The sequence below is a fragment of the Triturus cristatus genome, chromosome 11, assembly GCF_964204655.1.
Source record: "Triturus cristatus chromosome 11, aTriCri1.1, whole genome shotgun sequence".
Taxonomy (NCBI): Eukaryota; Metazoa; Chordata; class Amphibia; order Caudata; family Salamandridae; genus Triturus; species Triturus cristatus.
In genome coordinates this window covers 785377280-785399864 of record NC_140594.1, presented here as the reverse complement: position 1 = coordinate 785399864, position 22585 = coordinate 785377280, and the positions used below count along the sequence as shown (strand labels likewise).

Here is a 22585-nt window from a genome sequence, read left to right as displayed (position 1 = left end):
ATATTAAAATTCATTCATCATACCACATAAAAGAAATTTCCATTAAAACATGATTTTACCACTATAAATATACAGAATTTCACAGATAATTTATCAACATCTCCCCACACATGTATAGAACCAGAGTCTGGTATGTACTTACTTTCCCCACCATTTTTCTCAGTCCAACAGCGGCAGTGAATAATTTATACACCATCAATCAAGTGTATTGAGGTGATAGCAGCTGTAGTTAGTGCAAAACAGGCCGACTTAACCTGACATTTTGGGTCCTCAAGAGTGGGAGTAAAAGCCTTCCCCTAGGAACTGCATATAGTTTGCGGAAGAAAAAAAAGTGAAGTGTAAGCTGGGCGGTACTTGAGTCATAAGGACATGGCGTGAGCTAGGATTCATGAAAAGCCTGGCTAGAGACCAGAAAGTTCACTATATTAAATATGAACCATTTCAAGTAAAATCTCTGTGAGTGCAGTAAAGGAAAATATAAATAAGGTTTCATCTGGTCTGAAGTGCCTAGTGAGATATTGCTTCCCCAACTCCCTGGCTTGCCTTCACTGCTGGCAAAAGGCAAGGAAATATATCTTTAGTTGTTGTTTAGAAAAAGATATACTATCTTGTGGACTCTCAAAAAGATCAGATCTCCCTAGCAAGGCAAGCAGGCCTTTCACATATCTTAACTTGGATATACAGTGGACATTATCTAAGCTTAGACAATCTTTTATAATGCCCTGGTTTAGGGCCGTTTCATCTTTTGCCCCTCGAGTGCCACAGCTTAAGTGGTGGCAGCTTAATATGGTTTTCTAATTTTAGCAGGCCTAGATCCATGTGACAATGAATGAGGGCACGGATTTAGGGACAGACAAGAGCCTTCTGACAAACATGTTTTAATTGGCCTGATGAGGGGCTGTGTCACGATAACTCCACACACCAGCACCACAGACCATGGCAGAGCAACACCAAGCCGTATAGGTTTGTCTTATGGTATTTATCAGCTTGCACCTGAGCTTCCCAGTGAACCGAAAAAGAGCCTCCATTGTTTGATTAAATTGGGCAATCCTGACTTTAATTAAGTGTGACCAGGAACTTTTGTGATCAAAAGGAATGCCCAGATTATTAAAAGTTGTGACACAGGTAACTTTTTCCTTATTTATATAGCGAGCTCTGGTTTTCGAGAGAGTGCGTCCAAAGATCATGGTGTGAGACACAATTCTCTCATATAGGAAACAATCTATTTAACAGCAGTCATAAACCTACCCCTGTCCTGGGCATCAGGACACAATCATCTGCATATAGCAGAGCAGGGAGTCTTCTTGAGACCACCCTATGATTGTCAGCCTCGCCCAAATTTAAAGAGGTCTCCAGATAATTTATTTATAGACAGAAAAGAACGGGGATAGCACGCACATTTATCGTATACCTTGCTTCATTTTATTTTGGTCCGTACATTCCCCATAATTGCCATACCTAATACGGCCCAATTGCTTATGGTGTGTTTTTAACTGTGTTTCAATACTGTGGTAGCAGGAGGGTGGGCTCGAACCCTGACCATAGCAGGCAGGCAGGTCAGCGGTCTAGTGGTCGGAAGCATGGCTATTTAGCCCGCACGCTGACGCAGTTGTGCAGTGCTGGTCTCCTGGCGAAGCCGTGTTTGAGTGCTCGCCTGGTGAGGCGCTTCTTAAGATTCCTGGCACATTTTAAGATCCCTGGTTTATTTTAAGATTTCTGGCATACTTTTATAATTCTCTAGTTTAAATTGCTTATGGTGTGTTTTTAACTGTGTTTCAATACTGTGGTAGCAGGAGGGTGGGCTCGAACCCTGACCATAGCAGGCAGGCAGGTCAGCGGTCTAGTGGTCGGAAGAGTGGCTATTTAGCCCGCATGCTGACGCGGACGCGCCGCTGGCACGCTGCTGGCGCGCCAATGGCAACCCCGTCTGCGCACGTCCGCGCGCCGGCCAGGCCTAGGGCCAGTCTCTCTGGCCATTTCGCCCCAAATGTTATAAAGTTTACCAAGGAAGAGCTACATGGACTTAATCCAGCCAGAGGTAATCCTCACTGTCCCTCGAATTTGCTAATTGATATTGATAAAGGCATGGAGAGTGTCTTCTGCCTTAGGTGCTGGCAACAACTACCCGCGCTCTCAATTTACCAGCTCATGGTCCTAGTGCTGGGATAGGTTATAAGAAGGACGTAATGAGTAGAGGCCCTTTAAAATGTATTTTATTTAATGCAAGATCATTAATCAAACATAGCACGGAATGTGCCTTATTGCTAGAAGATTTAAATGTGAAGCTGGCATTCATTACGGAATCGTGGACTGATACTGCTTCTGGCCCAGACCCTGTGAAGGCAACTCCCCCTGGGCTTCACTGTTTTACCCTGAATAGGCCACATGAAATAGGGGGGGGCTTGCTGTCATCTACCATGACTCCCTGGGGCCTAACTTTCTCCCGGTCACCAATACAGCATGCGAAGCATTAGCCTTTAATGTTCACTCGGTAAACCACAGAACATTCAAAGGCTTATTATTATATCGCCCACCGGGCCCTAAAAATGGATTTTTGGAGTCAGTAGGTACCTTGATTGAAGAGGGACTCTGTTTAGAATCATACACAGTTATGGGTGACTTTCATTTTTATCTAGAAAACCATTTGGATACTGATACTAACCGGTTGGAGCAAATTAAGGGAGCTGGAGGCCTTCATCAACTGGTGAAGGCCCCCACGCACGAAAAAGGACATACCCTTGATGGTATTTATTCAAACAATCCTGATCTTGTTTGTAATTCAGTCCTTCCCATCTCATGGTCAGACCACTGTGCCTTTCAGTTTGAACTGAATGGTTATGAAAGTTGCTTAGTCAATATTAAACCAGCCAAGGAAATTGCGACCAGAGCCTGGGGAAAATTGGACATCAATATGTTCAGCAACTCCCTCAGGAGCTCGATGCGACCCCCTCCCTTGGGAGTGGACAATGCTGTGGCAGTTTACAATCAATGGCTCTCTACATCCTGTAACCTAATAGTTCACAGGAAACAGTGGACTCCTAAACGAGCCATACCGTCGGCCCCCTGGTACTCTGAAGATCTCAGAGCTAAAAAACTGGACTGCAAACTGCTAGAAAGGGTGTGACGAAAAAATTACAGTGAAGCAGATAAGAAGGAATATAAATACTGCATCACCACTTATAAACAATTGCTACTGGAAGCTAAAAGAAAGTTCTTTTCTACTCAGATAGCTTCGGCTAAATCCAACTCTAAGGAACTTTTTAGTATTATTAAGAAACTTCCTATCCCATCTGCCCCTAGGACTCATAGCAACTTATCATTTAGTGACAAAATTGCTGACTTTTTAAAACACAAAGTAGATATCATATTCTCTTCTTTCACTGAAGCTGACATCATGGCACAGCTGAATCTCAATCAAGCTTGTAGCAGTGGTCTCCCAGTGGAATTTGAACAATTTTTACCTCTCGAGGTATCAGAGACTATTAAGGTTCTCACCTCGATTCGTCCAGAAGCCCCCAGTGATCCTTACCCTGCGTAGATCATAAAACAAGTGCCTGAAGCAATCAGAATGGCCTTGACTCCTTTGATAAACGATGTCTTCTCCTCTGGTATATTTCCTTCTATCTGGAAGCAAGCCTCTGTTCTTCCACTTTTGAAGAAGCAGAATCTGGATCCAGAGGACCCCAATAACTACAGGCCTATCTCGCGGCTCCCCTTTCCTGCTAAATTCTTGGAAAAGGAGATGAACATCCAACTCAGTGCATTTCTTCAGTGTAATAATTTGCTGGACCCATCGCAATATGGGTTCAGGGCAGATCACAGCACTGAGTTGGCTCTCTTGAAGTCTACTGAGGAAATTAGAGAGGCCGTTGATGGAGGAGGGAGTGCAGTACTACTTTTGTTAGACTCATCTGCGGCCTTTGATACGGTCCATCACAAACTGTTGATGGAACGGTTGTCTGATATTGGGGTCAAAAGCTCTGCGTGGAAACTCTTACAATCCTTCCTAACTGACAGATCTCAAACAGTGGATCTGGATGGCTTTTCTTCTAGACCATTTGTACTCCCCTGTGGGGTGCCACAGGGCTCGTCCCTTAGCCCAACCTTTTTTAATATATATGTGGCACCACTGGCAGGAGTCATCAGATCATTTGGCTTCCAGCTCACTTCGTATGCTGACGACACACAAATAGTGTTGTCATTGACCAGGGGAGATGTGAAAGACATTGGGGATCGTTTCCGCGAATGTATGAGTGTTACATCTCGATGGATGTCCTCCAATTGCCTAAAGCTCAATTCCAACAAGACTGAGGTCGTGAAGTTTGGGAATAATCCACTGGTATGGACACCGGACTGGTGGCCGGAAGATCTGGAAACTTGCCCGGTACCCATCAGGAAGGCCAAAAATCTTGGGGTATCAGTGGATAACACACTCACTATGGGTGATCAAGTAAGCCTGGTGACGTCTGCATGCTTTATGACTCTTAGAATCATTAGAAAAATTAAAACCTTCCTTACGGAGAGCAATCTCAAGACAGTAGTCATGGCTGTATCTGAACAAACAAAAACAACATATGTGCAGGCTTCAATTAGTCCAAAACGCTGCAGCCAGACTTCCCTTCTCTCTGGAATACCCAAATTTGCTCCCGTGAAAAAGAGCTTAGGAAGTTGCACTGGCTCCAGATAAAACAAAGAGTTCGCTTTAAGGCACTCTGTATTGTTTTTAAGGCTATTAATGGTATCGGTCCTGAATTTCTCAAACAAATGTTCCACTGGTATGTACCGGGTAGAGCATTACGCTCTGCCAGTGCTAAGCTAGTGCAAGTCCCCAAGGCAAACAAAGCAAACTGGGGAGGCAGGAGCTTTACTCTCTGTGCTTCTCGAGCTTGGAACGAGCTTCCCTTCTCTCTCAAGTCTGCCCCGGATCTTTTGTCCTTTCGTAGGGGCTTGAAGACATGGTTCTTCACGCAGTAGCTTTTTCTCGACTCTCGACTTCCCGGCAACCAGTGCTTAGCGCCAGGACACCCAAGGGCAATCGTGCACTCTATAAGTGCAATTAACATAACATAACATAACATCCTCATGCATTTGTACTGAAAAGTGAACAAAAGCCTCCTCCATCCCCATGCCAAGCATTGTGGGCCAGAGCTTGCCTCTATCCAGCCAACTGAAGGCTGAAGTAAGGTCCATAAAAGCTATTGAAAGACAACCCTTATTTGCCTGTGTATATTTACTAATAATCAACGGCAGATTTAGACACTGCACTGTCATGCCCAGACCCTTCCTAAACCCATACTGTATTGGGGACAAGCTACCTTTGTCAGCTACCCAGGCCCTCAAATGAGCCAACAAGATCCTTCCCTAAACCTTGCCTGTAGAATCAAGCAAGGAAATAGGGTGATAAAAACATTGGTCTGATCCGTCACACTTTTTAAAGATGGAAAAAATAATAGAATTGGACCAGGATATAAGTGGAGCATTGGCAATGGCACTTGTTCGCACATTTATAAGTTGAGCCCAAAGATCGAGATTGTTACTAAATAGATCAATTGTTGCTCCACCTAGTACAGTAGCCTTATTCATCATACTCTGCCTAAATGCAACTCTGACCTCCTTTATGGTAAAGGGTGGCAGACCCGAACAAGCAGCTTGGAAATCCACTCTTACAATGCCTTGACCACTATCAGGATCAGCATGGTATAACCTGGAGAAGTGCTCAACCCATTTATAAGGAGATATAGTTTTGTCCAAAGGAGTGTCTTAACTGTCACTGAAATAAGGGGTATTAACTGTCTTCCAAAATAGACTAGTATCATTTTTTGTGCTGGCCACATGCAAATTCTCCCAGGCTTCTTGTCTAATTGTCATCTTCCTTTTCAAAATGGCTTGCCTATAGTTCCTTCTACATACACCTACCACCTCTCTGTCCACACGTACCCGCTTCAAGGTGGCAACAAGTGCTTTGTGAGCAGCAGAACAAGCATTATCAAAGCATCTTTTGGGCCTGTCTTGCTTAACCTTCGTATCTGTCATCAAGAGCCCCTTGATGATGTGGCAAACCCCATTGAAAGCTTCGAAAATTTGGGAACAAAATATGAACAATGGTTCCGAAAGGGGGAAGTAATTATTTATACTTGAGAGAAATCAAATTTCACAAAACACAGCATTAGTAGATCAAAAGAAGGGATCAATCAATATTACACAATGAATAATATTTGCAAAAAAACAAATAATTTATTTTTAGAGATTCATTTGAGTATCAACTCAGTTATCAATTCATTGGAATATGAACGGAACATGAAGAAGGCTGTATATACAAAAATATTGACAAAGAAGCGACGCAGTGACAAAGTGAATAAGGTGACTAAGTGTAGTAGTGAAGATGCAAGTATTTACAATATATATACGTGATAATCAATAAAATACACAAACAATTTTTGCAGAGATTCGCAAAAAACGTCCTCAGCTTAATTATAGAGAAAGGAAAAACCTTGTAAGCCACATGTCCTAATTGTTTTATAGTATATAAAAGGAGTTCCAATTGATACGGGACTGTAGAACCGTCAACGTTTCGACCCTATAGTAACCAGACAGATTTTTCCCAAACCGGTTGCATGCAGCAGACGGACTCCCTTTAATTAGAAGATGAATACGAAAGACATCAGCTGAACTTGTGTCCTGATGTCTACAGCACTATAATCCATATCTCTACCCTGAAGTCAGGTCCTTGCAATCAGAGTATAAAGAAAGAAAAACTTAAAAACTAGACTAAGACGAATCAGGACCCTCTATGATTCTGGCAGTGCCTTCGGATTGAAATCGAGTGGCAACAATTGCAATTTGGGAAAAATCTGTCTTGTCTCCTGAATTTTAGGCTGTTATACACTACCTATGTCCTGAAGAAGACCCGATACGACTATGCACAACGACTGGTTACTATAGGGTCGAAACGTTGACGGTTCTACAGTCCCGTATCAATTGGAACTCCTTGTATATACTATAAAACAATTAGGACATGTGGCTTACAAGGTTTTTCCTTTCTCTATAATTAAGCTGAGGACGTTTTTTGCGAATCTCTGCAAAAATTGTTTGTGTATTTTATTGATTATCACGTATATATATTGTAAATACTTGCATCTTCACTACTACACTTAGTCACCTTATTCACTTTGTCACTGCGTCGCTTCTTTGTCAATATTTTTGTATGTACAGCCTTCTTCATGTTCCGTTCATATTCCAATGAATTGATAACTGAGTTGATACTCAAATGAATCTCTAAAAATAAATTATTTGTTTTTTTGCAAATATTATTCATTGTGTAATATTGATTGATCCCTTCTTTTGATCTACTAATGCTGTGTTTTGTGAAATTTGATTTCTCTCAAGTATAAATAATTACTTCCCCCTTTCGGAACCATTGTTCATATTTTGTTGATAAAGCCCAGGTTCCTTGGGTTATAAGGTTACCCCTGTTTGTTTAATTGAGTTCGAAAATTTGGGAGGTATCTAGCTTCAAATCTAAACAGTCCGACAAATGTTTCCCATTTTTTCGACAAGGACTTCTTGCAAATGCTGTATATCCACCATGGCTCATTTTCGAAAGAGTCCCATGTTGTTGGTTAAGACCACTGGAGTAATAGCAGCTTGACATTGGTGTGCTATCTTTCCCGGTTTCAAGAAGATTGCAAGAGGATTATGGTCACTGAGGCCAATCTGCAATATCTGAAAGTTAGTGACCTTATGATTGTGGTGAATTGGGAGAGCAATGAAATCAATAGGACTACCCTGCCCTCGGCTCGTATAGGTAACATGGCCATATGATGGTGTCAAAATAGGATCAATGGCAAGAACAAGTGAATACTTTGTCAAGATAGATTAAAAAAATATCACCACAAAAAGTGTGTTCAAAATATGAGGGCTCATCGATATCAGTGCTAGGGAGTCCACATACCAAATTGCTAGAATGTGTAACTAACCTACAATGAAAGCTGTCCCCCCCCACCCCCCTAATCACAATGTAATACTTGTCTCGATCCTTCAGGACCTTTCTAAGAGTCTGGTCAAGGGAAAAAGCAATCTCTGTGTTAATGGGCACTACATTTTTAGATTTCCATGATAGAAGTTACCCATGATGATCCTTCCCTTTGTATTGTGCTTTAATAAAATCATTTGAAAATGTGGTGGCGCAAGGTATATTTTTTTGTGTCTTCCAGGCTAGTGTAGTGGATATAAGTGTAACCACTATGGTGTCCCCCACTGGAATGGACGGCTGGAGTGTGGCTGGAAAAATAAACGTCAATATGCACTATGTTACATTGCGAGGTGTCCTGAAGACATGTCAGATAATAATCCTTCACTACATCAAGCCATTCAGAGTTCCCCAATTTAGACCTTAGGCCAGCTATATTCCAAAACAAACATTTAAAACGAGGATTAGACATGTCCAGTGTCGGACCGCTTATATCAGAGCAGGGTCCCGCTGTAATTGGTTAATGAGATGAAACATCAGTCACCTCCTCTTTTGCCATGGTAAACAGACATAATAATGAATTAAAAATATCGACAGGACAGAATATCGAGTTTTTAATATAGAATGGACAGAATATCGAATTGCCAAAATATAGTGGTGAAGAGTATCGAAAATCAGGTAAGAAATATGGATTTAAATAATATCGAAGTAAGTAATATCGACAGTAATAATATAGTTGTTAAAAAGATCGTTTTTTTTATAGTGTTTTAAGTGTTAGTATATATGTTAAAAGTATGTATTAATTTTGGAATGTATGTTTGAATATTTTTAAAGAAATGAATTATATGTTATTTAATTTTTGTGTAATTTAATTCTGTAGCGGGTTGTGGGTTTATAGGGGATTAGGGTGGGAAGTAATTTAATTATAGTACATAAAATAATAATTTTTAGGAATTATTAATTATTTTTAATGTAATTTGGCGTTTTACTTCTGTAGCGGGTTGTGGGTTTATAGGGGAATAGGGTTGGAAGTAATGTAATTATTATGAGGTAATTATTAATTGGTATTGAAAATTAATTGGTTGTTGATTAATTATTAATTGTTAAATAATTTGTATTAATTGGTAATTAATTTGTATTAATTGTTTAATTGATAATTATGTTAATTGTATTAATTTATTATTTGTAGCGGGTTGTGGGTTTATAGGGAAATATGGTGGGAAGTAAATTAATTGAAAATAATTAAGTATAGAAATAATGTTTGTATATTGATAATTAATGTATTATTAATTAATTATTAATTAGTATTAATTGTATTTATTAATTTTTGGTATTGAAAATTAATTCGTTGTTAATTAATTATTAATAGGTAATTAATTTAAAAAAAATATTTATAATTAATTAATTATTAAAGATTGTGTAATTGGTAATTAATTGTAATACTTTTTTTGGTATTAATAAGTAATTAATTTTTAATAAAATATTAAATTATTATTTTCCCTACTATTGCACTCACTGGAGTGGGAATAGTAATTGTTACCCCTACGCTATCCAACGCTTTCCCTACTATTGCACTCACTGGAGTGGGAATAATCATTTTTACCCCTACGCTATCCAACGCTTTCCCTACTGTTGCACTCTTCGGAGTGGGAATAGTAATTTTTACCCCTACGCTATCCAACACTTTCCCTACTATTGCACTCACTGGAGTGGGAATAGTAATTTTCACCCCTACGCTATCCAACGCTTTCCCTACTGTTGCACTCTTTAGAGTGGGAATAGTAATTTTTACCCCTACGCTATCCAACGCTTTCCCTACTGTTTCACTCACTGGAGTGGGAATAGTAAATTTGACCCTCCCGCTATCCAATGCTTTCCCTACTGTTGCACTCTCGGGAGTGGGAATAGTAATTATTACCCCTACGCTATCCAATGCTTTCCCTATTATTGCACTCTCTGGAGTGGGAATAGTAATATTTACCCTCCCGCTATCCAACGCTTTCCCTACTGTTGCACTCTCTGGAGTGGGAATAGTAATTTTTACCCTCCCGCTATCCAACGCTTTCCCTACTATTGCACTTACTGGAGTGGTAATAGAAAATTTTACCCGCCCGCTATCCTACGCAAAAAATATTTAATATTTTTAATTAATATTACGTTGATATATGTATTAATTTTTTTATTTTTACTTACATTAATTATTTATTAATGTTAAAGTTATTTAAGTATTTGTAAGTATGTTTCAGTTAATTATATGTATTATTTAATTAATTTTACATTACTTTTAAGACATTTAAAAAATTCGATATTTTGACTGACTATATTATTTACAACGATATTTTGGATTCGATATTTTTGTACTTACCTGTTTGGAGATAGGCATTCGATATTTTGGCATTCTACATTTTTCCTTCTATATTTTGGTAGTTCGATATTCTCCTTCTCGATATTTTGTCAATGATCCTTTTGCCATACATATCAACTCCCGACCGGTACCAGTTAGAGTTGTTATTAGGTTAAGATGTGTTCAGTCAATCATTATTGGTAGGTCCTGACAGCGGAGCAAAGCGATTCTCATGAACATGTGGATCTGGTGTGGGGTGAGGTTAGGCAGCAGATACCTTTGCCAGTCCTCTGTGGCTGCAGTAGAAGGTTGGTGATAAAATAATCCCAATGGAAGTGCATATTTTATTTTGTTAGATTTAAACAATAGAGTAAGGCTGTCACAAATCTTGGACTTTTTAAATTCACAACCACACAGTCCCCCATTGAGCAGTTCCTACCAAGACCCACCCAGCTCTACCCTCCATAACATAAGTATTTCATCTACCAAATTATCATGCCATCCTGTTTTATTTTTGAGCCAAAATGTGACTTTGTTCTTTAGGCTCCTCCAGTCTTCAAAGGAGCCCTTGGCCAAGGGATGGACTCCAGTAAGAACTACCACATAAGGGGTTCGCTAAAGTGGTAATTGAAGATGTTGATAGAGCTAGTTTTCATGAAGATTAGGCATTGCTTTAATTTTTGTGCTTCAGACAGACTGCATTTAAAATGACGCAGATTTTGGTGCAAGTGGAAAACACATGGCACATGAGATTTTGAAATGAGGCCTAGTCAAATACTTTTTAAAATGTGCACTTTGGTGCATTCAAAATGAAAGACATGAAATGAGGCCTGGTCAATCCTTTCAGTCTGAAATGCTTGTGCTGAATTAACATGTGTTTTTGGTGTGGAGAGAAAACACGTGATTTTAGTGGCCTCTTTAGCTGTGAAGATAATTATTGAATGTGTTCTCTCTTCCCAGCTCATTTTCCTTGTAAACTACACTCCCTATTCCTGTCTCAAGAGACTCTGGCTTTTTTGCATATTTAGACAAATATATTCAGTTCATAACACATCTTATAATGTGTGTTAATTAACCATGCACCAAACACTACATGTGGGGCTAAAGCATTGTACATGAAAAGCTATCTAAAACATTAGAGCATGTTGCTATGAGTATGTATTAACTGTGTGCGCTTTGAAAATTTGCACTAGTGGATGTTTTATGCTATGTTGCACATTTTTGCATGTTGTGCACAAATAATAGAAAAGCTGCTTTAAACTAATAGCTTTTGTTAGGAAAAATAATGCAAACTATTAGTATGGGGGTGGTAAACAGAATGGGTTCTATTTCGAAAATGAATACTGTTTTGTGTTTGTTTTATTTTTGGGCCTAGGATAAAATGGCTGCCTGTGAATCCAGCAAGGCTGTGAATATTATTGAATGAAAGAGTATGCACAGAAAACAGCTACATACTGCCAAGTGCCTCGAGTGAAGACCTAGTTCAAGGCCACCGTGAACTCTAAAGTCTTGTTATTCTGCCAAAGTACCAGTGTTTGTGGAATGTGCTTATCCTGCGTGCGATATCACAGAATGCAGGAAGCTGGATTGGAACATTTTTCCTAGTAAATGTTGCTGAAATATATGATTATATTTATCATTAACGCTTCTTTTGTTAAAACCGGATTTGCAATGAGAACAGGATGGTGAGACCCTCATGTCATATATGGTAGCCAATCAGTGCAAGCTTTACTGAAAACTGCAACAATTATTAGTGTAGTCAACCAAGAATGAGAGTATAAATAATGACCTCTAGGGGGCGTGTTTGCTTTTGGCCTTCTCTTTAAGCCTTGGGCCTTAGTCTGAGAGGGAGGAAAGGAGAAAAGACAGACGAGATCAAACATCACATGGGTTAGGTGCGAGAAACGTCGTGGGTGCAGCCTGGGAGGAGATTGCTGCAGCCTGGGAGGAGATTGTGTCCGAGGAGTGGTGGGGGTTCTTGCTCATATTGTTTTTAGAGAAGTCCTTGCACATCATATTTTTGGCAAGGCAGATCACATTCCTCTGTGGTCTTGTGAAGGAGGGGCTATCTTACTCCTTGTGTAGCACAGAGACACAGAGGATCAGACCAGGGCAGAGTGTGGAGCTGGCTAGAACAGGTTCATGCTTTGACTAATTAATTAGTTTTTTTTAAAGATTTATTTGTTTTATGCATTTATTTCTCTTTTTGGTAGATTTTTGCCATTTATTAATTATTGATTAGCCTTGCAAGACTCACTCTTTTCTTAGAAACTCTTTAAGTGTTTTGATTGACATTTTGCACCACATTTTTCTTTTCTACATGTGATGCTCATATGCAGACTGTAATATGTTCTGTATTAATGCTATTTTTTCTAATTTCCAAATTTTGTAACCTGATTGATATTTGGCTAATGAATAAAGGGTCAGAAAAACTTCACTTTTAACTAAGAAAATAAAACCCTTTAAAATACCCAACAACTCTCTTTATTGGCTTAAATATATATATTTTTTTTTAAACCGTTTATTGCAATCTCAAGAATATACAAGTATGGGCCTACAACCTTCCGGCCGGCCGCTAGAATGACAGGAGCATATGACATACGTACAAAAACACTTGGCGTTGCAGAGAAGCAAAATCAGGAGGTATCAGCGTCGTGGGCCACATCACTCTGACCCCACAATACGGTTTCATTTTATACAAACAACACAAAAACCACACCCGCAAGGCAACCCGCAATCAAAAGTAACAGCACGTGCTCCCCGAATGGGGGACCCCAGCCATCCACAGGAGTCTAAAGAGGGGAAGGGGAACAGATCGAGGACTGGGGGAACTCCGTGCTCGGGGTTAGGGAAAGGAGTCAACTAAGGGGACGGGGCTGGTGAGGCCGCAGGCAGCAATGGTGGCGCGCAGATACCCCCGCGGTAGGCGTTCCAGGGGCCCCATACTTTCACCCATGCCCCAGGCTTACCCCTCGCCACATACACCACCTTTTCTCGGAACATGCACCAATCCATGTGTTCTTTCCAGGCCGACACCGCCGGGGGCCTCTGGGATCCCCACAGTTGAGCATGTCACGCTTAGCTATCATATATCCCAGAGTCACCCATCGCGTCTGCGGAACCGAGTAGTCAGTTGGTTCCCACACATTCAGCAGGCATCTCCTCGCTTCAGGCAGCAGCGCGACATGCGTAACCACTCGCAGGACCTCATGCACACCACGCCAGAATCGCTCCACCTTCGGGCATTCCCACAAAATATGCAAAAAAGTCGCCAAAGCACCACACCCACGCTTACACAACCCATCCTCAGCATAGCCCATACGCTGAAGCCTTGGCCCCGTCATGTAAACCCGATGGAGTATTTTAAGCTGGACGAAGCGAAGGCGAGCCGGTATGGCCACCTCCTTCGGAGAGGCCACCGCGGAAATCCAGTCTTCGTCGTCCAACTCCAGCCCGTCGGCAACCCAAGCCTCGCGGAGGCCAGTCAGCAAGCCCGAGCGGTCATTAATCAATTTTTTGTAAATAAGGGAGATCGTGCTGTCCGGAACGTGGCCATCCAGCACTCTATCCTCCAGGGGGGAAGACTCCGGGATGGAGGCGACGTCTGGGAAGACTGAGCCCAGCGCGTGACGGACCTGCAAGTACCGAAAGTATTCACTGCCCTGCAGCTGAAACTCCGTCTGCAGCGTCTCGAATTTTTTAAATCCCCCCCTCGTCCAGAGGTCCCCCACTTTACTGATGCCGATCGTGTCCCACTTTTTGAAGCCCTTCGAGGTCCACAGGGAGCCCAATCTCTCAGACGCGTACAACGGTGATGCCCGGGTCAAACGGTCCTTCCACCCCATAGCTGCGTTAGCCGCGTGCCATACTCGTACCATGACACGCGTAGGTCCCGTCAGGCGGGGGCCGGGCGCGCCAGAGTAAAGCGCTCGATTATAGTCGCCACCAGGCAGGAGCATCTTGTCCATTTCAAATGCCGGGTTTAAGGCGGGCCCGTAAAGGCCATGATTAATTGCAGCTAGCTGGGAGGCCCAGTAATACCGTTTAATATCCGGGAGGGCAATCCCCCCGTTGTACCATGGGAGCGTCAACTTCGCCAGGGCAATACGCGGCCTCCCGTCCCAGAACAGGCGGCGCTGTAGACTCTCCACCTCACGGAAGTAGCGTGCCGGGACTAAATCCATAGTATTCTGGAGAGCGTACAGGAAGCGTGGCAACGACATCATCTTAAACAATGCCGCCCGGCCGAGCGGCGAAAGCGGCAGGCGCCGCCAGCGCGCGACGTCCTCCTTCAAGCGCTGGAGGGGGGGAAGCAAATTCCGCTCGTAGCGGGCCTCCGGGTCCAGAGTAATGTAAACCCCCAGGTACCGAAACCCCTGTGAGGCAATCTGGATCGGACAGCCCCGCGGGAGGACGGGAGCCTCCCCGGAAAGCACATACACACATGATTTAGCCCAGTTGATGACAAGGCCTGAGTTGCGGCCGAATGAGCGCAAAACATCAACCAGGACAATCAGTGATTTACGCGGGGAGGCTAGGTACAAAAGGATATCGTCAGCGTATAGGGACACGCGGTCCTCATACTCGGGGGTCCAACGGAGACCACGGATGGAAGGGTGCCACCGCAGCCACTCCGCCAGGGGTTCCAAGGCCAGCGCGAACAGGAGCGTCGACAAGGGACAGCCCTGTCGCGTGCCCCGTCCCAGCTCGAATGGGACCGATACTCTTCCATTCACCACCACCTGCGCCAATGGGCCCGAATACAACAATTTGACCCAGCTGATGAACCCCGGGCCAAATCCAAACTTCGCCAGCATAGCCCAGATGTATGGCCACTCGAGCGTGTCAAACGCCATGGTGGCGTCTAAGGACGCCAATATGGCCGGCTCCCGCACAAACGGGACACGCGCGAGCACCCCGTGCAAGCGCCGCAGATTAAGGGCCGTGTTGCGATGGGGAATAAAGCCGGACTGGTCTTGGTGGACCAAATCGCCCACCACGCCGACCAGCCGGTTGGCTAGCACCTTGGCGAGGATTTTGGGCTCCGCATTCAAGAGCGAGATAGGCCGGTAGGATGTAACCCGGTCTCGAGGTCTCCCTTCCTTGTGGATCACCACGATTGTAGCCAGACGTTGGTCCGGCGGGAGGGAGCCCAGCGAGTGGGCCGCCAGGAACATCGCACGGAGGTGGGGTGCCAGTACATCCGGTCGCAGCTTATACAACTCGATAGGGATGCCGTTCGGGCCCATGGCCTTGCCGGATGCGACCGAGCGTATGGCGAGGGCAATTTCGTCGGAGGTAGGAGCGGCATCTAACGACACCCTGTCTTCCACCGAAAGGGAAGGCAGCGCGATATCCCTAAGCAGGGCATGGGAATCCTCCTCCGAGCAGGGAGAAACCGGGGAATACACCTCGCGGAAATAATCCGCGAAACAAGAGACAATGTCTTCTGGCTCGGTGACACGCACACCATCCATCCTCTCAATCAGCGGGACCACACGACTCGCTCTCTCCTTTTTATCCAACCATGCAAGCAGTTTACCAGCCTTATCACCCACATCATACAGTCGCCCCTGGCCGCCTCCGTGACGAGGGCCCTGTAGGCCGCCTGCTTAAGTTGTAGGACATGTAGTGCAGCATCCGTCACCCCACCCTCTAGATCACCCTCCAATTCAGCGATTTCGGCCTCCACCCGGGTCACCTCCTCCTGCTCGCGCCTCCGGGCATGGGAAATAAAGGAGAGGGCCTCCCCTCTAAGAACTGTTTTGAAGGCTTCCCACAGGGAGATAGCCGAGGGGACGGACCCCACATTCTCATCGAAATACCGCTGCAAGGATTTAATCAAATCAGCGCGAATAGTGGGGTCGCGCAGGTACCAGGCATTGATTGGAGCTACCCTGCCCTCCCCCCTCGGGAAGACATCAACGTGCAACAGGAGCGGGGAGTGATCTGAAATACCCCGCGCCAAATGGCGCACCTCTCCTACCCTCCCAACATAGGCCGCAGGGACAAGGACATAATCAAGCCGTGAGAGGCTACCATGGGCACCCGAGTGGAAAGTGTACTGCAGCTGCGTGGGATGTTTTCAGCGCCAGCAGTCCACCAATCCCAGTGTATCGAAAAAGCCGGACAGCCACGCCTGCGCCCGGGGGAGGTCCCTAGGGGGGTGACGATCCACGGTCCTAGAAACCACCACATTGAAGTCCCCCCCAACCACCAGAAGCCCCCCCGGAAGGTCAAGGAGGAGGCGCCCTAGGTCTGCAAAAGTCGTAGACTGTAACCCCGGTGGGACGTACACTGATACAAAGACAACTACTTTACCCTCCATTCTCCCCACTAAGACAGTGTAGCGTCCCCTCTCATCATGGCGCACCTCGTCTATTTCCAACGGGAGCGAGTTCTTCACCATGATGCCCACCCCCCGTGAGCCCGACGTGAAGCCCGAGTGGGCCACCAAGCGATAGCCACGCCGACTCATGGCACAAAAGGAATTACCAATAAGGTGTGTCTCCTGCAGAAAGACCACATCTGGCGAAAGTCGTTTCAAATACTGCAGGACCACACCTCGCTTAATCCTATCCCCCAGTCCGTTAACGTTCCAGGACAATAAAGTCAGGTCCCTACCCCCCATCACATACAGAAGCCATCATTCGTCCCCCCGAGACACCTTAAAAACACCAATACAATAAAGGGTTTGCCTTGCGGTAAAAACGAACAACACCCCACCCCAACCCACCCATCCCAACAGAACTCCCCCCTCCCTGCACCCCTGCATGAGCCCAAACAGCCCCCCCAAAGTGCAGTGTGCCTGTCGCCCCATGAATGATTAAACTAACTAGTCCCCCAGAGGAGGAGGGAGAGCCCCCAAGAGACCCCGTACCACCTCCACAGGAGGGAGACTTAACGAACAGTCAAAAATGACGACAATGTTGTCCAGAGCGAGGCCTACTATTAGTCCCTCAGTCCTGATCCGGCGAGCCCTCCCCTCCAACCGCGCCCCCCCACCCCCCCGGCCCCGATCCCCGGGCAAGGAGTCCAACCAGTCCCCGGCCGCCTCGGGACGATCAAAAAAGTGCGTGCGGCCATCCACCTCCACCCGCAACTTAGCTGGAAAAAGCATCGCATACTTGAGGTTCAAGTCCCGTAGACGACGTTTGACTCCGAGAAAGCTCAGTCTCTGCTTCTGGACCGCTGGGGTGAAATCAGGATAGAAGTTTACGTCCATATTGTCAAGTCTGACCGGTCCTTGTTGCCTAGAAGTCTGAAGGATAGCGTCTCTGTCCCGAAAGTTGAAAATCCGGGCAATGAGAGGCCTCGGAGGGGCTCCGGCCTTAGGTCTTCCTCCGGGAACCCTGTGGGCACGTTCCACCGCAAAGAATTTACTCAGCCCCCGGGGCTGGAGATGGGTGAGAATTAGGTCCTCCACAAACAGGTCCGCCGCCGCCTCCTCACGTCCCTCCGGTACCCCGACAATGCGGACATTGTTCCTCCGGGCCCGACCCTCGGAATCCTCCAGTCGACGATCCATCAGGGCGCTCGCCTGGCCAAGCCGGCGCACCTCCTTTTGGAGGGCCGCCACGTCAGCTGTAAGGCCCGAGGTGGTGTGGGCCAAAGAATCGACCCGGTCATTGGTCTTGGATAAATCAGCCCTCACCAGGCCAACATCTACGTGGACCGAGTCAATCTTTTGCGCCAGTGTGTCAAAGCGCTGGTCCACCGAGGCCTTCATCTCGGCGATAGCGCCCATGACATCTCGCAGGGTCAGATCCGCGGGCAGCGCAGGAGCATCAGTCGGGCCCTCAGGGGACCTACACGGCACCTCGGGAGATCCCTTCTGGAGGGTGTAGCGGTCCATGCTGTTGGACTGATGGGCTGCGCCACGGCGGGTCGATTTCACCTTTGCCCGGTCGCCATCTTGCTTTGTGGACATGGTTTCAGTCCCCAAATCGTGCCAATCACCTCGGAAAAGGCCGACAAACCAGTTCACGGGCTCCGGGGGGGGGCAACCACAGGTCCGCAGGACGTATCACAGCCGGCGGGCCAGCAGGGCACCCCAACGAGGCCACACCACCGCACACCGCCCCGCAACCCAACCTCGCCTACACAGCAAGGAGGGCGCAAAAGCGAAAGTGAAAGTGCGGGGTACGCGAGTCGCCCAGCCCTGCCCGCCGCTGTTGATCACTTTGTCTCCGGATCGCCCCGCAACTCCAATCCGGGGGGCCGGCGTGGAGAAGGCCGCAAACCTCAATCGGTGCTCCCGCCGGTGTCCGAGGTCCAATTTGGAAGCGGAAAACGGGTGACACCTCAGCTCGGGCTCACCAACACAGTCCCCTCATCTAGGACAGGATATTTTCAGGATTTATGTAGGAGGTCACGGAGGTCCTCGGGAGCCTCGCACCTACGCGGCCATCTTGGTTGCGCGCTAGGCTCCTCCCTATTGGCTTAAATATTAAATGCATTTTTGATTTTTCATGTTTATGTAAAGTCTCCTGAAGGTAATATACAGTGGGAAGGGTCCATTTCCTTTACAGCGGTGAATTGGAGGTAATGAGGTTTTGCATTCAGAATTTACCATGAAATTACCGCTGCAACAATGTACAGAGCATCCATTACTGACATTATCATATCTGTTAATGTCCAAAATCTGACAGGGTTCTGTTGTGTCAGGCACCTGTGTTCTGTTGTGCTGCTGTGCTGTATTCATGGATCTCAATTGGCAATATAGGGACAAGGTGAGATAGACATAAGGCGTGCCTCCTTGTGCAGTATGGAAGCTGGAAAGAGCAGAGAGATGTTGCACTGTGTGTCCAACAAAGTATGTAAGTTATCCTCAACCTCCTTTAATTTATGTGTTACATCTTGGCAAAAGTCTTTTAATACTAACTCCAAGTTATCAAAAAACTGTTTCCAAATACTCATTAGTTTTAGCCTAAGATCAGTTGGGACCTTTTTGGTAGTATTCATAGGGGAGCTTCCATTTTATACTTTGTCTTGATCTTAGATTTGGCAATCTTAGAAGACCCCTTTTGTGCTTTGCTCTCCCCCTGTTTCCACTTCATGATTTCCAGTATAGCAATTTCCCTTTCGTGATTACTATATATCTATCTTCCCGCTACAGCTTTTGCTCCGTTTACCTGCTCGATTGTACCGATGCCGCCTAAAGCGTCCACTAGAGGCACCAAGATGCGGGGGGCGCCCGTAGGCTATGGAAGCCCTGGGAAACTTGTGCTGGATGGAGATGGCGAGGTTTCAGATGCTGGTGTACGCTGGTCTGCCCCGTGTACATCTTCCAGATTTTCAGGAACTGGGGACCGAATAGGTAAAGGAGGTGCCCCGGGCCGCGGGTGTCCGACGGTCCCCGTGCTTTTCAAGGCACAGGTCGGAAAGAATAAGATAATGCAGGATCCATCTACAGAAAGTAATTCTGCTTTCAAAATTGCAATGATGCCGGTCACACCAGAGACAGCCATAAGGCTCCAGGAAGAGATCACTCAAGGTACTGAACAATCTTCTTCCTTAATTGGGGTAAAAGAGCTGAGTGTGGAGAGGGCTGGTGGAGGGGGGGCACTCGAACTTGAACTTGAAGGCGAAATTCGATCCTTTGACAGTAATGGGCAGGCTGACATTCAAGAGGCTTTGATTACTGCTGTAGGTCCGCCGGGCGTAGTGGATGGATTATCTGCTAAGCAACAAGGAATAAGCACTTTGGGAACTGTAGTTCTGAAGGACACCAGCCAGGAAAAAGTGGCGGGGAGCCAGAAGAATGGGAACAACATTTAGTAAGGGAGCTGACATATTGGAAATAGATCTGCAGAGACCTTAAGAAGAGTGTTCAGCTTCAGGTTTCACAAAAGAGGGGGATTCAGGGGATACATTTTATTCCATGTCGGATTATTCTAATTCTTTGGGGGATGATAGCCTCGGAAAATATTGGACTGAGGATTAAAGTGACACAAGTAGATTACGATGGGAAGATGAAGGAGACCAGACTCCGCATATTCTGGGAATGGTTCGCAAGCAAAGGGCTCAAGGTGATGCCTTACCAGATAAGATCCTATGCTCAGTCGGCTCAATGATATGTGACTATTCTTTCTCGCCTAAACTGGATGGGAGTAAAGCAACGGCTGGAGGGGTGGCTTTAGGAGCCACAAGTGTAAACCCAAGCGAACCTGATGAAATTAAACTCTCCACTATCTATCAGAGCATTATGGCTCATCATGAGGAGACCCGGCTGGAGAGCTCTCGCACTCATGGTGCGTGCCGCAAATTACAAAACTCAATACGCAGGGTCACAAAGACTTGCTCCGACTTCGCAGCCAGTATTGACGAAGCTGAATCTAGAATATCCACACTTGAGGGTGAGCTGGCTGTGCAAAAAACCTTTACTGACACAAATCCAGTGTGATGTTATTAAGTTATGCCAGGTTGAATTACAATTCTGTAGGGAGGAGATCGATTCTCAATCTTTGCTTGAAAATTTTAATAAGATCAATAAAGTTATTGAGAATCTTCTGACGAAACCTGCCCATGGCAAAAGAAACCACAAGGTAGGCTGGTTCGATAAGAATTGCTCAGCTGCCTTATACTATCTTAAACAAGCTCTGGGGTGCAATCCGCGAGATCGGGAAAAAATTAGGAATTTACGAATACAGTATAATTCTGCCTTAGAGATAAGAAAAGCTGAACTCCGAGAGGACGCATGGGAAAAATTAAGTTATGCAGCCGATACAAAAAATAGTATGCTATTTTGGACCACTGTTAATGGCTCCTTTCTGAAAGATGTCCATGTACCAGAACTTAATTCCCACATTACTAGCAACTCCTGGGTGGAGCATTTTTCTAATATTTTTAATAGTAATACACCGTCTGTCATTTTATCTGATGCGCCCGTTCAATGGCCAATTATACCTCTGATGATTAGCAATGGGGAGGTTTTAGATGGCATATCTAGTAGCAAGGGCGGCAAAGCACCTGGCCCCAATGGAGTCCCAATTGACCTTTATAAGAATAATATGGATTTATGGTCACCTTTTTTAACCAGAGTTTTTAATGTTGCCTCTGAAACAGTTTTTCCAACATCATGGGGACAGTCTATAATAATTCCAATATACAAGAAGGGAGTAAAGACCGATGCTCGTAACTATCGCCCGATTTGATTGTTGGACTCCTCTATAAAAATCCTGAGTAGGGTCTTGCTCTCAAGATTAGAAGATTGGGCTAAAGAAAAGATGATCCTCTCACAAGCACAATATGGATTTAGGAAAGGTATTGAAACGTTAGAGCAGTGTGTAAACATGGATCTTTTGATTGGGAAGTATACACGGGCAAAGGAGGGCAACTTATATTTATGATTCGCCGATCTGAGTAGCGCCTTTGATTTAGTTGATCATTTGATTTTATGGCCCGTCTTGCTAGAAATGGGTGCTCCAAAAGATATAGTTTACTTTCTAGCAAGATTATATGAAGTTTTAACCAGTAAGGTGCGGTATGGATCTTCAGGTGAATATACCCCCTCCTTTAAAGTTAAGAGAGGAATTCGCCAGGGGTGTGTACTGGCTCCATTATTGTTTTCTTTATTTATTAATAATGTTGATGCCGCCCTGAAAAAATTTGAAGCTGATGCACCAAGGATCGAAGGAAACCCCATCCCAATTCTTTTATACGCAGATGATACGGTTGTATTATCTCGGACCCCCATTGGGCTCCAGCGCCTTATTGACAATTTTATTATACTTATTTCTAAAAGAAAGCTATTGATTAATAAATCAAACACTTTTGTTATGGTTTGCGGCAAAAACCCAATAACAGCTAGACATTTTTATATAGAGGATTTTAAAGTATCAACTGTTAAATCTTTCTGTTATTTGGGTATTACTTTTGCCGGAAATGGGTCATGGGCACAGGAACAGGAGAACGCCTGCCTCAAGATGGAGAGAAATATTAATGGCATCTTTAGATTTACCACAAAATTGGGTAACCGCCGTATTAAAGACATGATGACAATTTATGAAGCTAGATGTACCTCTGCTGCCCTTTACGGTGCCGGCATTTGGGGACACACCCAAGCGATTTCTCTTTTACATGCTGAAAATGCCTTTTTAAAACGCTTGTTGTGTGTCCCCTCTTCTGCCTCTATGGAACTTATTCACCGGGAAGTGGGCATTGCTTACATATCGGACACTGCTTCACTACGACCCCTCCTCCTATGGAAAGCCATTTGGTCAAAGGAAGAGACCAGGTTTAGTCAATCTATTATACGGGACTATATTAAA

The 22585-nt window shown here is 45.0% G+C and overlaps 1 protein-coding gene across 1 annotated transcript in view; it reads right to left on the bottom strand.

The window, feature by feature from the left end:
• Positions 1-22585, bottom strand: part of LOC146785439 (uncharacterized) — an 89153-nt gene that overhangs the window by 22089 nt on the left and 44479 nt on the right. The window lies entirely within an intron of this gene.